This window comes from Hyperolius riggenbachi, chromosome 2 (assembly GCF_040937935.1).
Source record: "Hyperolius riggenbachi isolate aHypRig1 chromosome 2, aHypRig1.pri, whole genome shotgun sequence".
Lineage (NCBI taxonomy): Eukaryota > Metazoa > Chordata > Amphibia > Anura > Hyperoliidae > Hyperolius > Hyperolius riggenbachi.
In genome coordinates, this window is record NC_090647.1 from 5,245,329 (window position 1) to 5,263,871 (window position 18,543).

Here is an 18,543-nt window from a genome sequence, read left to right on the forward strand (position 1 = left end):
AGGCTCGGGAATCAGAGGAGGAGGACAGCACTGGGGTGATGATTCAGAGAATTTGTCAGCAGAGATGGCAGCCCTCTTCCCCATGGCAGCACACATGCTGCAGTGCCTGCGCAGTGACCCAAGGTTAAAGCAGATGCGTGCTCGGGAGGACATGTGGATCACCCTGATGCTGGAACCACTGCTGAAGGAGAAGCTGCATCAGTTCCTGCCTGCAGGAGGAGACCCTGTGCGCCGAATGAGGGACTTGCAGCGGTCCCTGGTTCAGCGCTTGGAGGAAGCCTTCCCCCAGACTCCCCCGCCCCTGCTGTCACAGTCCAGCCAGCACAGCAGAAGGTGCCTGCGTCCATCAGCAGCAGGCACCCATCAAACCTGCTGTCTCTCACAAAGGCGCTGTACGCCATGCCGGTACAGCTGCCGGCTGAGAAGGTGCCTGCAGCAGCATGTGGCTATCCAAGCCAGAACCAGCACCTGACCTGGATAGTGGCAGACTACATAGGGTCCTACAGCGGGCTTGAGAGCAACACCCCTGTGGACCCCTTGAATTACTGGGTCAAGCACCTGGATATTTGGAGTGAGCTGGCACAATACGCCCTGGAATTCCTTGCTTGCCCCCTTCCAGCATGCTGTCCGAAAGGTGCTTCAGTGCAGCCGGTGGCGTGGTCACCGAGAACTAAGCGCTCTCGTCTGTCCACCCAGTCTGTGGACAGACTGACGTTTCTCAAAATAAACCAGGCTTGGGTGGTTGATGAATTCCTGGCCCCTGTTGTTGGCAAGAGGGGGAAATGAAGTGGCTGGAAATCACTATGCCTACCTTTACCACCCTTTACCACCACAATCTCCAGGCTCCGTCTTGAGTCATAAACCTGGTTCAAAAAATGTTTGCCGCCATGGTACCAACACACTAGGTGCCATGGTCTATCTAAACACAATTGCTGTGTAATTTTTTTGAAGTGTCTGTGCTGTCCGAGTTGTGGGGAGGCCCCAACTGCGGCAGTACGACCGCTTCCTGTAACCTCTCCTAATGTTTTAACTGTGCCGTGGTACCAACACTAGGTGCCATGGTGAACTACGTAAACACAATTGCTGTGTAATTTTTTTGGAGGTGTCTGTGCTGTCCGAGTTGTGGGGAGGCCCCAACTGCGGCAGTATGACCGCATCCTGGAACCTCTCCTAATGTTAACTGTGCTATGGTACCAACACTAGGGGCCTGATTTACAAAGCTTGATAACCAAGTTATCACGCCTAAAAGACTTTAGGCGTGATAACCTTTGCACCACTGAGTTAGCACCGCTTTGTGCTGGTGATCGCGCGCGCAAAACTTTTCCATGCGCAGCACCCATAGGGTGTAATGGGCGCATCGTGCGCGCCGCGCGCGTAAGTCTTTGCGAGCGGGAATTTCGCGCGAGTTTCTTCTTATTACGCCTAAACTGAGTTTAGGCGTGATAAAGGGCTTTTCACAGGCGTGCAAACACTTTGCACCGCTTTGTGAATCAGGCCCTAGGTGCCATGGTGAACTATGTAAACACAATTGCTGTGTAATTTTTTTGGAGGTGTCTGTGCTGTCCGAGTTGTGAGGAGGCCCCAACTGCAGCAGTACGACAGCTTCCTGGAACCTCTCCTAATGTTTTAACTGTGCCATGGTACCAACACTAGGTGCCATGGTGAACTATCTAAACACAGTTGCTGTGTAATTTTTTGGGAGGTGTCTGAGCTGAAAACTGTCATGTCCCAGATGTGCGGTTGGACTTTGGACACAATGAGGGCTGCACGACCGCTGTCTGGAACCTAGGCCTAATGTTAATTTACAGCTATTTTTTTTAACCCCCCACATAATAAATACCGTATTTTTCGGACTATAAGACGCTCCGGACTATAAGACACACCTAGGTTTAAAGGGCAAACACCAGGGGAAAAAAATACTAAACCTGGGTGCATCCATGGTCCAGGAGTGTCTTATGGACCTTTCCTCCCCACAAGATGTCTAAGTTACACTGCTAGGCTACACTAACAACTCCTGCTGCCCCCACAAACTATACTAAACTACACTGCACTAACCCTTGCTGCCCCCCTCGGTACACTGCACTACACTACACAAACCCCTGCTTACCTCCACCTGCCCAGCTACACTGCACTACACAACACTACACTACCTACACTACAGTACACAACCCCACACTACACAACCCCCACCCCAGCTACAATAACCAACCAATACAATAGCATTAAATGAGATCTCACCAGCCTGGGTGGCAGTTGCTGGGTCCGGTCTGGGTGTCCATGCTGTCCTAATGAGGTGGTGGCATCAGCAGCAGCGGGATTCACAATGTTCCTAAACAGCATAGGAGCTGCCTTTGATCTGTAATCTCACCCAGAGTGTCTGGCAGTGCGATCCCCGTTGTTTCTAAGCGGCATTGGAGCAGCCACTGTAATCCTCACAATGCCTGTCCTTTGATCTTCAGTGTGCCTCATTGTTCCCTGCAGCGCGATCCACATCTTCAGTCTGCCTCAACGTTCCCCGCAGCGCGATCCACAATGTCTGTAAGTGGATTAAGAAAAGCAGCAGTAATCCTCCACAATGATTACTCTTTGATGTTGCCCAGCAGCCCCGCAGCAGCGCGATCCAAGCTGACATAGCACATCTTCAGCCGCTATAGCGGCAGAGTCCACATCGGCTTCCGTACTGCTTTGTTTACTTTCAGCATCACATTACCCCGGCGCACGTGCGCCGGGGTCATGTGATGATGCAAGTACGCAAGACAGTACAGAAGCCGCTGTGGACTCTGCCACAGATAATGGGGAGAGCATGTGGTTCTTCTCCCTGGTTGTCACCGGTTGGTTGTAGATGGAGTAAGTTATAATAGGTATAATGTGGAGAGCATGTGGTTCTTCTCCCTGGTTGTCACCAGTTGGTTGTAGATGGAGTAAGGTATGATAGGTATAATGCGGAGAGCATGTGGTTCTTCTCCCTGGTTGTCACCGGTTGGTTGTAGATGGAGTAAGGTATGATAGGTATAATGCAGAGAACATGCGGTTCTTGTCCCTGGCTGTCGCCGGTTGGTTGTAGATGGAGTAAGGTATGATAGGTATAATGCAGAGAGCATGTGGTCCTTCTCCCTGGCTGTCACCGGCTGGTTGTAGATGGAGTAAGGCATGATAGGTATAATACGGAGAGCATGTGGTTCTTCTCCCTGGTTGTCACCGGTTGGTTGTAGATAGATTAAGGTATGATAGGTATAATATGGAGAGCATGTGGTTCTTCTCCCTGGTTGTCACCGGTTGGTTGTAGATGGAGTAAGGTATGATAGGTATAATGCAGAGAGCATGTGGCTCTTCTCCCTGGCTGTCACTGGTTGGTTGTAGATGGAGTAAGGTATGATAGGTATAATGCGGATAGCACGTGGTTCTTCTCCCTGGATGTCACCGGTTGGTTGTAGATGGAGTAAGGTATGATAGGTATAATGCGGAGAACATGTGGTTCTTCTCCCTGGTTGTCACCGGTTGGTTGTAGATGGAGTAAGGCATGATAGGTATAATGTAGAGAGCATGTGGTTCTTCTCCCTGGCTGTCACCGGTTGGTTGTAGATGGAGTAAGGTATGATAGGTATAATGCAGAGAGCATGTGGTTCTTCTCCCTGGTTGTCACCGGTTGGTTGTAGATGGCGTAAGGTATGATAGGTATAATGTTTAGAGCATGTGGTTCTTCTCCCTGGTTGTCACCGGTTGGTTGTAGATGGAGTAAGGCATGATAGGTATAATACGGAGAGCATGTGGTTCTTCTCCCTGGTTGTCACCGGTTGGTTGTAGATGGAGTAAGGTATGATAGGTATAATGCGGAGAGCATGTGGCTCTTCTCCCTGGTTGTCACCGGTTGGTTGTAGATGGAGTAAGGCATGATAGGTATAATGTGGAGAGCATGTGGTTCTTCTCCCTGGCTGTCACCGGTTGGTTGTAGATGGACTAAGGTATGATAGGTATAATGCAGAGAACATGTGGTTCTTCTCCCTGGCTGTCACCGGTTGGTTGTAGATGGAGTAAGGTATGATAGGTATAATGCGGAGAACATGTGGTTCTTCTCCCTGGTTGTCGCCGGTTGGTTGTAGATGGAGTAAGGTATGATAGGTATAATGCAGAGAGCATGTGGTCCTTCTCCCTGGCTGTCACCGGCTGGTTGTAGATGGAGTAAGGCATGATAGGTATAATGTGGAGAACATGTGGGTCTTCTCCCTGGTTGTCACCGGTTGGTTGTAGATGGAGTAAGGTATGATAGGTATAATGCGGAGAGCATGTGGTTCTTCTCCCTGGTTGTCACCGGTTGGTTGTAGATGGAGTAAGGCATGATAGGTATAATACGGAGAGCATGTGGTTCTTCTCCCTGGTTGTCACCGGTTGGTTGTAGATGGAGTAAGGTATGATAGGTATAATGCAGAGAGCATGTGGCTCTTCTCCCTGGCTGTCACTGGTTGGTTGTAGATGGAGTAAGGTATGATAGGTATAATGCGGATAGCACGTGGTTCTTCTCCCTGGATGTCACCGGTTGGTTGTAGATGGAGTAAGGTATGATAGGTATAATGCAGAGAACATGCGGTTCTTGTCCCTGGCTGTCACCGGTTGGTTGTAGATGGAGTAAGGTATGATAGGTATAATGCAGAGAACATGCGGTTCTTCTCCCTGGTTGTCACCGGTTGGTTGTAGATGGAGTAAGGCATGATAGGTATAATGCGGAGAGCATGTGGTTCTTCTCCCTGGCTGTCACCGGTTGGTTGTAGATGGAGTAAGGTATGATAGGTATAATGCAGAGAGCATGTGGTTCTTCTCCCTGGTTGTCACCGGTTGGTTGTAGATGGAGTAAGGCATGATAGGTATAATGTGGAGAGCATGTGGTTCTTCTCCCTGGCTGTCACCGGTTGGTTGTAGATGGACTAAGGTATGATAGGTATAATGCAGAGAACATGTGGTTCTTCTCCCTGGCTGTCACCGGTTGGTTGTAGATGGAGTAAGGTATGATAGGTATAATGCGGAGAACATGTGGTTCTTCTCCCTGGTTGTCACCGGTTGGTTGTAGATGGAGTAAGGCATGATAGGTATAATGTAGAGAGCATGTGGTTCTTCTCCCTGGCTGTCACCGGTTGGTTGTAGATGGAGTAAGGTATGATAGGTATAATGCGGAGAGCATGTGGCTCTTCTCCCTGGTTGTCACCGGTTGGTTGTAGATGGAGTAAGGCATGATAGGTATAATGCGGAGAGCATGTGGCTCTTCTCCCTGGCTGTCACCGGTTGGTTGTAGATGGAGTAAGGTATGATAGGTATAATATGGAGAGTATGTGGTTCTTCTCCCTGGTTGTCACCGGTTGGTTGTAGATGGAGTAAGGCATGATAGGTATAATGCGGAGAACATGTGGTTCTTCTCCCTGGTTGTCACCGGTTGGTTGTAGATGGAGTAAGGTATGATAGGTATAATGTGGAGAGCATGTGGTTCCCTGGTTGTCACCGGTTGGTTGTAGATTGAGTAAGGTATGATCGGTATAATGTGGAGAGCATGTGGCTCTTCTCCCTGGTTGTCACCGGTTGGTTGTAGATGGTGTCACGGAACAGCCGTGATAAACGAGAACGCAATCGTAGTCGGTTTATTGCACCGATTGCCAGTGACGTGCTATATCTAGATTTGTTGTGTAGGAGCATCTGCAGTCCATCTGGGCTAGCAGTACTTAGATGCAGGATGTATTTTGATGTGTTAACCAGCTGAGCGGTCTGGACGAGCTCAGCTCGTCCAACACCGCCAGCGGCTGCCGCTCAGGCCCTGCTGGGCCGATTTTAATGAAATAAAAAGCAGCACACGCAGCCGGCACTTTGCCAGCCGCGTGTGCTGCCTGATCGCCGCTGCAGCGCGGCGATCCGCCGCGTGCAGCGGCGAAAGAGGGTCCCCCCAGCCGCCCGAGCCCAGCGTAGCCGGAACAAACAGTTCCGGCCAGCGCTAAGGGCTGGATCGGAAGCGGCTGACGTCAGGACGTCGGCTGACGTCCATGACGTCACTCCGCTCGTCGCTATGGCGACGATGTAAGCAAAGCAAGGAAGGCCGCTCATTGCGGCCTTCCTTGTTTATTATGGGCGCCGGAGGCGATCGGAAGAACGCCTCCGGAGCGCCCTCTAGTGGGCTTTCATGCAGCCAACTTTCAGTTGGCTGCATGAAATAGTTTTTTTTTTATTTAAAAAAAACCCTCCCGCAGCCACCCTGGCGATTTAATCAGAACGCCAGGGTGGTTAATTAGCTTGGGCCAGGCCTGTATCCTGGAGAATGTTTATTTTTCATTACCTCTCTAGTCACCAGATGGGGACTCTATTCAGAGAAGGCTTCCCTCCCAGCAGGGGGCTATTCAAAACCTACTTTCACCCCAGACTTCATGGCACTGATGAACGGTAGATCTGAAAGCATGGGTGGTATGATTTCCTGTCGGTATACAAAAACCGTATATCGCACAGCTATGAAATTCATATAGTCTTTTTCGGTAAAATCTGGCCAATGTGCTGATATGAAATTCATCGCAATAGCCCGTCCGGTTATTGCGGTATGAATCTTCTCAGGAACCTGACCCGCTGCACTAGCCATGTCTGATGTCACATTAATCTGTATTTTCCAACAAGTATGAATCTGTTATCCACCTAAATATGACTTGTATCGTTTGTGAGTTACGGCATTTTATTGGGGCCGGCATTGCCACACCCCCAAACCAGCTTCATCAAAAGTATCTGCGAGGGGCTCTTCCCTCATTCCTCCATTTTCCACCCTCATGAACGTGCGGCCACCGTGAGAAACAAGTGGTGGCCATTTTCCTTGGACTTTATGATTCTTCCCACAAAAGGACATCCTTCCATGAAACAAAGTATTTTTTCTCCCTTTCTTTTATTTTTCATACTGGCTATTAATGTTTCTATAATTGTTGATTTTAATAATTGTCTGTATATATTAATTATTTATATTGCCCGTGAATAAAGACTTTATCAAAGTCATTCACTGTTCCGCTACCCTGCTACTCAGCCACACAAACTGAACCTAGACTTCTGAAGAGAGGCTACTATTGTTGATATCTAGACAGAATAGAGTGTTTAACCGTTTTATTTGCAGTCTGTCAGTCAGTAGGGTCCTCTGGCCCATACCAGTGGTGGTGGCAGATACCTTGAAATAGTGTGTAAGTTGTAATTACCGTACCTCACAGGCTCCCTTCTGGTCGTGCTGCTGCCTAAATTTCTGTCGGTTTCTGAGCAAAGATCGCGACCAAAGCTTGCAAGGTCTGTGTGCTGAAACCGATTGGAAGGCAATTTGCGGTATGACCACTAGGGCTCCTGTGACAGATGGAGTAAGGTATGATAGGTATAATGGGGAGAGTATGTGGTTCTTCTCCCTGGTTGTCACCGGTTGGTTGTAGATGGAGTAAGGTATGATAGGTATAATGCAGAGAGCATGTGGTTCTTCTCCCTGGTTGTCACCGGTTGGTTGTAGATGGAGTAAGGTATAATAGGTATAATGCGGAGAGCATGTGGTTCTTCTCCCTGGTTGTCACCGGTTGGTTGTAGATGGAGTAAGGCATGATAGGTATAATGCGGAGAAAATGTGGCTCTTCTCCCTTCTTGTCACCGGTTGGTTGTAGATGGAGTAAGGTATGATAGGTATAATGCAGAGAGCATGTGGTTCTTCTCCGTGGTTGTCACCGGTTGGTTGTAGATGGAGTAAGGTATGATAGGTATAATGGGGAGAGTATGTGGTTCTTCTCCCTGGTTGTCACCGGTTGGTTGTAGATGGAGTAAGGCATGATAGGTATAATGCAGAGAGCATGTGGTTCTTCTCCCTGGTTGTCACCGGTTGGTTGTAGATGGAGTAAGGTATGATAGGTATAATACGGAGAGCATGTGGTTCTTCTCCCTGGTTGTCACCGGTTGGTTGTAGATGGAGTAAGGCATGATGGGTATAATGTGGAGAACATGTGGTTCTTCTCCCTGGTTGTCACCGGTTGGTTGTAGATGGAGTAAGGTATGATAGGTATAATGCAGAGAGCATGTGGCTCTTCTCCCTGGTTGTCACCAGTTGGTTGTAGATGGAGTAAGGTATGATAGGTATAATGCAGAGAACATGTGGTTCTTTTCCCTGGTTGTCACCGGTTGGTTGTAGATGGAGTAAGGTATGATAGGTATAATGTTTAGAGCATGTGGTTCTTTTCCCTGGTTGTCACCGGTTGGTTGTAGATGGAGTAAGGTATGATAGGTACAATGCAGAGAACATGTGGCTCTTTTCCCTGGCTGTCACCAGTTGGTTGTAGGTGGAGTAAGGCATGATTGATATAATGCAGAGAGCATGTGGTTCTTCTCCCTGGTTGTCACCGGTTGGTTGTAGATGGAGTAAGGTATGATAGGTATAATGCAGAGAGCATGTGGTTCTTCTCCCTGGTTGTCACCGGTTGGTTGTAGATGGAGTAAGGTATGATAGGTATAATGCAGAGAGCATGTGGCTCTTCTCCCTGGCTGTCACTGGTTGGTTGTAGATGGAGTAAGGCATGATAGGTACAATGCAGAGAGCATGTGGTTCTTCTCCCTGGTTGTCACCGGTTGGTTGTAGATGGAGTAAGGTATGATTGGTATAATGCAGAGAGCATGTGGTTCTTCTTCCTGGTTGTCACCGGTTGGTTGTAGATGGAGTAAGGCATGATAGGTATAATGTGGAGAGCATGTGGTTCTTCTCCCTGGCTGTCACCGGTTGGTTGTAGATGGAGTAAGGTATAATAGGTATAATGCGGAGAGCATGTGGTTCTTCTCCCTGGTTGTCACCGGTTGGTTGTAGATGGAGTAAGGCATGATAGGTATAATGCGGAGAGCATGTGGTTCTTCTCCCTGGTTGTCACCGGTTGGTTGTAGATGGAGTAAGGTATGATAGGTATAATGTGGAGAGCATGCGGTTCTTCTCCCTGGCTGTCACCGGTTGGTTGTAGATGGAGTAAGGTATAATAGGTATAATGCAGAGAGCATGTGGTTCTTCTCCCTGGTTGTCACCGGTTGGTTGTAGATGGAGTAAGGTATAATAGGTATAATGCAGAGAGCATGTGGTTCTTCTCCCTGGTTGTCACCGGTTGGTTGTAGATGGAGTAAGGTATAATAGGTATAATGCGGAGAACATGTGGTTCTTCTCCCTGGTTGTCACCGGTTGGTTGTAGATGGAGTAAGGTATGATAGGTATAATGTGGAGAGCATGTGGTTCTTCTCCCTGGTTGTCACCGGTTGGTTGTAGATGGAGTAAGGCATGATAGGTATAATGTGGAGAGCATGTGGTTCTTCTCCCTGGTTTTCACCGGTTGGTTGTAGATGGAGTAAGGTATGATAGGTATAATGCGGAGAGCATTTGGTTCTTCTCCCTGGTTGTCACCGGTTGGTTGTAGATGGAGTAAGGCATGATAGGTATAATGCGGAGAGCATGTGGTTCTTCTCCCTGGTTGTCACCGGTTGGTTGTAGATGGAGTAAGGTATGATAGGTATAATATGGAGAGCATGTGGTTCTTCTCCCTGGTTGTCACCGGTTGGTTGTAGATGGAGTAAGGAATGATAGGTATAATATGGAGAGCATGTGGTACTTCTCCCTGGTTGTCACCAGTTGGTTGTAGATGGAGTAAGGTATGATAGGTATAATGTGGAGAGCATGTGGTTCTTCTCCCTGGCTGTCACCGGTTGGTTGTAGATGGAGTAAGGTATGATAGGTATAATGCAGAGAACATGTGGTTCTTCTCCCTGGTTGTCACTGGTTGGTTGTAGATGGAGTAAGGCATGATAGGTATAATGCGGAGAGCATGTGGTTCTTCTCCCTGGTTGTCACCGGTTGGTTGTAGATGGAGTAAGGCATGATAGGTATAATGCGGAGAGCATGTGGTTCTTCTCCCTGGCTGTCACCGGTTGGTTGTAGATGAAGTAAGGTATGATAGGTATAATGCAGAGAACATGTGGTTCTTCTCCCTGGCTGTTACCGGTTGGTTGTAGATGGAGTAAGGTATGATAGGTATAATGTGGAGAGCATGTGGTTCTTCTCCCTGGATGTCACCGGTTGGTTATAGATGGAGTAAGGTATGATAGGTATAATGTGGAGAGCATGTGGTTCTTTTCCCTGGTTGTCACCGGTTGGTTGTAGATGGAGTAAGGTATGATAGATAAAATGCGGAGAACATGTGGTTCTTCTCCTTGGCTGTCACCGGTTGGTTGTAGATGGAGTAAGGCATGATAGGTATAATGCGGAGAACATGTGGTTCTTCTCCTTGGTTGTCACCGGTTGGTTGTAGATGGAGTAAGGTATGATAGATATAATGCGGAGAACATGTGGTTCTTCTCCTTGGCTTTCACCGGTTGGTTGTAGATGGCGTAAGGCATGATAGGTATAATGCAGAGAACATGTGGTTCTTCTCCTTGGTTGTCACCGGTTGGTTGTAGATGGAGTAAGGCATGATAGGTATAATGCGGAGAACATGTGGTTCTTCTCCTTGGTTGTCACCGGTTGGTTGTAGATGGAGTAAGGTATGATAGATATAATGCGGAGAACATGTGGTTCTTCTCCTTGGCTTTCACCGGTTGGTTGTAGATGGATTAAGGTATGATAGGTATAATGTGGAGAACATGTGGTTCTTCTCCCTGGCTGTCACCGGTTGGTTGTAGATGGAATAAGGTATGATAGGTATAATGCAGAGAACATGTGGTACTTTTCCCTGGTTGTCACCGGTTGGTTGTAGATGGAGTAAGGAATGATAGGTATAATGCGGAGAGAATGTGGTTCTTCTCCCTGGTTGTCACCGGTTGGTTGTAGATGGAGTAAGGTATGATAGGTATAATGGGGAGAACATGTGGTTCTTCTCCCTGGTTGTCAACGGTTGGTTGTAGATGGAGTAAGGTATGATAGGTATAATGCAGAGAACATGTGGTTCTTTTCCCTGGTTGTCACCGGTTGGTTGTAGATGGAGTAAGGAATGATAGGTATAATGCGGAGAGAATGTGGTTATTCTCCCTGGTTGTCACCGGTTGGTTGTAGATGGAGTAAGGTATGATAGGTAAAATGGGGAGAACATGTGGTTCTTCTCCCTGGTTGTCACCGGTTGGTTGTAGATGGCGTAAGGTATGATAGGTATAATGTTTAGAGCATGTGGTTCTTTTCCCTGGTTGTCACCGGTTGGTTGTAGATGGAGTAAGGTATGATAGGTATAATGCAGAGAACATGTGGTTCTTCTCCCTGGTTGTCACCGGTTGGTTGTAGATGGAGTAAGGTATGATAGGTATAATGCGGAGAGCATGTGGTTCTTCTCCCTGGTTGTCACCGGTTGGTTGTAGATGGAGTAAGGTATGATAGGTATAATGCGGAGAGCATGTGGTTCTTCTCCCTGGATGTCACCGGTTGGTTGTAGATGGAGTAAGGTATGATAGGTATAATGTGGAGAACATGTGGTTCTTCTCCCTTGTTGTCACCGGTTGGTTGTAGATGGAGTAAGGCATGATAGGTATAATGTGGAGAGCATGTGGTTCTTCTTCCTGGTTGTCACCGGTTGGTTGTAGATGGAGTAAGGTATGATAGGTATAATGCAGAGAACATGTGGTTCTTCTCCTTGGTTGTCACCGGTTGGTTGTAGATGGAGTAAGGCATGATAGGTATAATGCGGAGAACATGTGGTTCTTCTCCTTGGTTGTCACCGGTTGGTTGTAGATGGAGTAAGGTATGATAGGTATAATGCAGAGAGCATGTGGCTCTTCTCCCTGGCTGTCACTGGTTGGTTGTAGATGGAGTAAGGTATGATAGGTATAATGCGGAGAGCATGTGGTTCTTCTCTCTGGTGGTCACCGGTTGGTTGTAGCTGGAGTAAGGTTTGATAGGTATAATGCAGAGAGCATGTGGTTCTTCTCCCTGGATGTCACCGGTTGGTTGTAGATGGAGTAAGGCATGATAGGTACAATGCAGAGAGCATGTGGTTCTTCTCCCTGGTTGTCACCGGTTGGTTGTAGATGGAGTAAGGCATGATAGGTATAATGTGGAGAGCATGCGGTTCTTCTCCCTGGTTGTCACCGGTTGGTTGTAGATGGAGTAAGGTATGATAGGTATAATGCAGAGAGCATGTGGTTCTTCTCCCTGGATCTCACCGGTTGGTTGTAGATGGAGTAAGGCATGATAGGTACAATGCAGAGAGCATGTGGTTCTTCTCCCTGGTTGTCACCGGTTGGTTGTAGATGGAGTAAGGCATGATAGGTACAATGCAGAGAGCATGTGGTTCTTCTCCCTGGTTGTCACCGGTTGGTTGTAGATGGAGTAAGGCATGATAGGTATAATGCAGAGAGCATGTGGTTCTTCTCCCTGGTTGTCACCGGTTGGTTGTAGATGGAGTAAGGTATGATAGATATAATGCGGAGAACGTGTGGTTCTTCTCCCTGGTTGTCACCGGTTGGTTGTAGATGGATTAAGGTATGATAGGTATAATGTGGAGAACATGTGGTTCTTCTCCCTGGTTGTCACCGGTTGGTTGTAGATGGAGTAAGGCATGATAGGTATAATGTGGAGAGCATGTGGTTCTTCTCCTTGGTTTTCACCGGTTGATTGTAGATGGATTAAGGTATGATAGGTATAATGTGGAGAGCATGTGGTTCTTCTCCCTGGTTGTCACCGGTTGGTTGTAGATGGAGTAAGGCATGATAGGTATAATGCAGAGAACATGTGGTTCTTTTCCCTGGTTGTCACCGGTTGGTTGTAGATGGAGTAAGGTATGATAGGTATAATACGGAGAGCATGTGGTTCTTCTCCCTGGTTGTCACCGGTTGGTTGTAGATGGAGTAAGGTATGATAGGTATAATACGGAGAACATGTGGCTCTTCTCCCTGGTTGTCACCGGTTGGTTGTAGATGGAGTAAGGCATGATAGGTATAATGTGGAGAGCATGTGGTTCTTCTCCCTGGTTGTCACCGGTTGGTTGTAGATGGAGTAAGGTATGATAGGTATAATGTGGAGAGCATGTGGCTCTTCTCCCTGGTTGTCACCGGTTGGTTGTAGATGGAGTAAGGCATGATAGGTATAATGTGGAGAGCATGTGGTTCTTCTCCTTGGTTGTCACCGGTTGGTTGTAGATGGATTAAGGTATGATAGGTATAATGTGGAGAGCATGTGGTTCTTCTCCCTGGTTGTCACCGGTTGGTTGTAGATGGAGTAAGGCATGATAGGTATAATGCGGAGAGCATGTGGTTCTTCTCCCTGGTTGTCACCGGTTGGTTGTAGATGGAGTAAGGTATGATAGGTATAATGTGGAGAGCATGTGGTTCTTCTCCCTGGTTGTCACCGGTTGGTTGCAGATGGAGTAAGGCATGATGGGTATAATGTGGAGAACATGTGGTTCTTCTCCCTGGCTGTCACCGGTTGGTTGTAGATGGCGTAAGGTATGATAGGTATAATGTTTAGAGCATGTGGTTCTTTTCCCTGGTTGTCACCGGTTGGTTGTAGATGGAGTAAGGCATGATAGGTATAATGCGGAGAACATGTGGTTCTTCTCCCTGGTTGTCACCGGTTGGTTGTAGATGGCGTAAGGTATGATAGGTATAATGTTTAGAGCATGTGGTTCTTTTCCCTGGTTGTCACCGGTTGGTTGTAGATGGAGTAAGGCATGATAGGTATAATGCGGAGAACATGTGGTTCTTCTCCCTGGTTGTCACCGGTTGGTTGTAGATGGCGTAAGGTATGATAGGTATAATGTTTAGAGCATGTGGTTCTTTTCCCTGGTTGTCACCGGTTGGTTGTAGATGGAGTAAGGCATGATAGGTATAATGCGGAGAGAATGTGGTTCTTCTCCCTGGTTGTCACAGATTGGTTGTAGATGGAGTAAGGCATGATAGGTATAATGCGGAAAACATGTGGTTCTTCTCCCTGGTTGTCACCGGTTGGTTGTACATGGCGTAAGGTATGATAGGTATAATGTTTAGAGCATGTGGTTCTTTTCCCTGGTTGTCACCGGTTGGTTGTAGATGGAGTAAGGCATGATAGGTATAATGCGGAGAACATGTGGTTCTTCTCCCTGGTTGTCACCGGTTGGTTGTAGATGGCGTAAGGTATGATAGGTATAATGTTTAGAGCATGTGGTTCTTTTCCCTGGTTGTCACCGGTTGGTTGTAGATGGAGTAAGGTATGATAGGTATAATGCAGAGAACATGTGGTTCTTCTCCCTGGTTGTCACCGGTTGGTTGTAGATGGAGTAAGGTATGATAGGTATAATGTGGATAGCATGTGGTTCTTCTCCCTGGTTGTCACCGGTTGGTTGTAGATGGAGTAAGGTATGATAGGTATAATGCGGAGAGCATGTGGTTCTTCTCCCTGGTGGTCACCGGTTGGTTGTAGATGGAGTAAGGTATGATAGGTATAATGCGGAGAGCATGTGGTTCTTCTCCCTGGATGTCACCGGTTGGTTGTAGATGGAGTAAGGTATGATAGGTATAATGTGGAGAACATGTGGTTCTTCTCCCTTGTTGTCACCGGTTGGTTGTAGATGGAGTAAGGCATGATAGGTATAATGTGGAGAGCATGTGGTTCTTCTTCCTGGTTGTCACCGGTTGGTTGTAGATGGAGTAAGGTATGATAGGTATAATGCAGAGAACATGTGGTTCTTCTCCTTGGTTGTCACCGGTTGGTTGTAGATGGAGTAAGGCATGATAGGTATAATGCGGAGAACATGTGGTTCTTCTCCTTGGTTGTCACCGGTTGGTTGTAGATGGAGTAAGGTATGATAGGTATAATGCAGAGAGCATGGGTTCTTCTCTCTGGTGGTCACCGGTTGGTTGTAGCTGGAGTAAGGTTTGATAGGTATAATGCAGAGAGCATGTGGTTCTTCTCCCTGGATGTCACTGGTTGGTTGTAGATGGAGTAAGGCATGATAGGTACAATGCAGAGAGCATGTGGTTCTTCTCCCTGGTTGTCACCGGTTGGTTGTAGATGGAGTAAGGCATGATAGGTATAATGTGGAGAGCATGCGGTTCTTCTCCCTGGTTGTCACCGGTTGGTTGTAGATGGAGTAAGGTATGATAGGTATAATGGGGAGAGTATGTGGTTCTTCTCCCTGGTTGTCACCGGTTGGTTGTAGATGGAGTAAGGCATGATAGGTATAATGCAGAGAGCATGTGGTTCTTCTCCCTGGTTGTCACCGGTTGGTTGTAGATGGAGTAAGGTATGATAGGTATAATACGGAGAGCATGTGGTTCTTCTCCCTGGTTGTCACCGGTTGGTTGTAGATGGAGTAAGGCATGATGGGTATAATGTGGAGAACATGTGGTTCTTCTCCCTGGTTGTCACCGGTTGGTTGTAGATGGAGTAAGGTATGATAGGTATAATGCAGAGAGCATGTGGCTCTTCTCCCTGGTTGTCACCGGTTGGTTGTAGATGGAGTAAGGTATGATAGGTATAATGCAGAGAGCATGTGGTTCTTCTCCCTGGTTGTCACCGGTTGGTTGTAGATGGAGTAAGGTATGATAGGTATAATGCAGAGAGCATGTGGTTCTGCTCCCTGGTTGTCACCGGTTGGTTGTAGATGGAGTAAGGCATGATAGGCATTATGTGGAGAGCATGTGGTTCTTCTCCTTGGTTGTCACCGGTTAGTTGTAGATGGAGTAAGGCATGATAGGTATAATGCAGAGAGCATGTGGTTCTTCTCCCTGGTTGTCACCGGTTGGTTGTAGATGGAGTAAGGTATGATAGGTATAATGTGGAGAGCATGCGGTTCTTCTCCCTGGCTGTCACCGGTTGGTTGTAGATGGAGTAAGGTATAATAGGTATAATGCAGAGAGCATGTGGTTCTTCTCCCTGGTTGTCACCGGTTGGTTGTAGATGGAGTAAGGTATAATAGGTATAATGCAGAGAGCATGTGGTTCTTCTCCCTGGTTGTCACCGGTTGGTTGTAGATGGAGTAAGGTATAATAGGTATAATGCGGAGAACATGTGGTTCTTCTCCCTGGTTGTCACCGGTTGGTTGTAGATGGAGTAAGGTATGATAGGTATAATGTGGAGAGCATGTGGTTCTTCTCCCTGGTTGTCACCGGTTGGTTGTAGATGGAGTAAGGCATGATAGGTATAATGTGGAGAGCATGTGGTTCTTCTCCCTGGTTGTCACCGGTTGGTTGTAGATGGAGTAAGGTATGATAGGTATAATGCGGAGAGCATTTGGTTCTTCTCCCTGGTTGTCACCGGTTGGTTGTAGATGGAGTAAGGCATGATAGGTATAATGCGGAGAGCATGTGGTTCTTCTCCCTGGTTGTCACCGGTTGGTTGTAGATGGAGTAAGGTATGATAGGTATAATATGGAGAGCATGTGGTTCTTCTCCCTGGTTGTCACCGGTTGGTTGTAGATGGAGTAAGGAATGATAGGTATAATATGGAGAGCATGTGGTACTTCTCCCTGGTTGTCACCGGTTGGTTGTAGATGGAGTAAGGTATGATAGGTATAATGTGGAGAGCATGTGGTTCTTCTCCCTGGCTGTCACCGGTTGGTTGTAGATGGAGTAAGGTATGATAGGTATAATGCAGAGAACATGTGGTTCTTCTCCCTGGTTGTCACCGGTTGTAGATGGAGTAAGGTATGACAGAAATAATGCGGAGAACATGTGGTTCTTCTCCCTGGCTGTTACCGGTTGGTTGTAGATGGAGTAAGGTATGATAGGTATAATGTGGAGAGCATGTGGTTCTTCTCCCTGGTTGTCACTGGTTGGTTGTAGATGGAGTAAGGTATGATAGGTATAATGCGGAGAGCATGTGGTTCTTCTCCCTGGATGTCACCGGTTGGTTATAGATGGAGTAAGGTATGATAGGTATAATGTGGAGAGCATGTGGTTCTTTTCCCTGGTTGTCACCGGTTGGTTGTAGATGGAGTAAGGTATGATAGATAAAATGCGGAGAACATGTGGTTCTTCTCCTTGGCTGTCACCGGTTGGTTGTAGATGGAGTAAGGCATGATAGGTATAATGCGGAGAACATGTGGTTCTTCTCCTTGGTTGTCACCGGTTGGTTGTAGATGGAGTAAGGTATGATAGATATAATGCGGAGAACATGTGGTTCTTCTCCTTGGCTTTCACCGGTTGGTTGTAGATGGCGTAAGGCATGATAGGTATAATGCAGAGAACATGTGGTTCTTCTCCTTGGTTGTCAACGGTTGGTTGTAGATGGAGTAAGGCATGATAGGTATAATGCGGAGAACATGTGGTTCTTCTCCTTGGTTGTCACCGGTTGGTTGTAGATGGATTAAGGTATGATAGGTATAATGTGGAGAACATGTGGTTCTTCTCCCTGGCTGTCACCGGTTGGTTGTAGATGGAATAAGGTATGATAGGTATAATGCAGAGAACATGTGGTTCTTTTCCCTGGTTGTCACCGGTTGGTTGTAGATGGAGTAAGGAATGATAGGTATAATGCGGAGAGAATGTGGTTCTTCTCCCTGGTTGTCACCGGTTGGTTGTAGATGGAGTAAGGTATGATAGGTATAATGGGGAGAACATGTGGTTCTTCTCCCTGGTTGTCACCGGTTGGTTGTAGATGGAGTAAGGTATGATAGGTATAATGCAGAGAACATGTGGTTCTTTTCCCTGGTTGTCACCGGTTGGTTGTAGATGGAGTAAGGAATGATAGGTATAATGCGGAGAGAATGTGGTTATTCTCCCTCGTTGTCACCGGTTGGTTGTAGATGGAGTAAGGTATGATAGGTAAAATGGGGAGAACATGTGGTTCTTCTCCCTGGTTTTCACCGGTTGGTTGTAGATGGCGTAAGGTATGATAGGTATAATGTTTAGAGCATGTGGTTCTTTTCCCTGGTTGTCACCGGTTGGTTGTAGATGGAGTAAGGTATGATAGGTATAATGCAGAGAACATGTGGTTCTTCTCCCTGGTTGTCACCGGTTGGTTGTAGATGGAGTAAGGTATGATAGGTATAATGTGGATAGCATGTGGTTCTTCTCCCTGGTTGTCACCGGTTGGTTGTAGATGGAGTAAGGTATGATAGGTATAATGCGGAGAGCATGTGGTTCTTCTCCCTGGTTGTCACCGGTTGGTTGTAGATGGAGTAAGGTATGATAGGTATAATGCGGAGAGCATGTGGTTCTTCTCCCTGGATGTCACCGGTTGGTTGTAGATGGAGTAAGGTATGATAGGTATAATGTGGAGAACATGTGGTTCTTCTCCCTTGTTGTCACCGGTTGGTTGTAGATGGAGTAAGGCATGATAGGTATAATGTGGAGAGCATGTGGTTCTTCTTCCTGGTTGTCACCGGTTGGTTGTAGATGGAGTAAGGTATGATAGGTATAATGCAAAGAACATGTGGTTCTTCTCCTTGGTTGTCACCGGTTGGTTGTAGATGGAGTAAGGCATGATAGGTATAATGCGGAGAACATGTGGTTCTTCTCCTTGGTTGTCACCGGTTGGTTGTAGATGGAGTAAGGTATGATAGGTATAATGCAGAGAGCATGTGGCTCTTCTCCCTGGCTGTCACTGGTTGGTTGTAGATGGAGTAAGGTATGATAGGTATAATG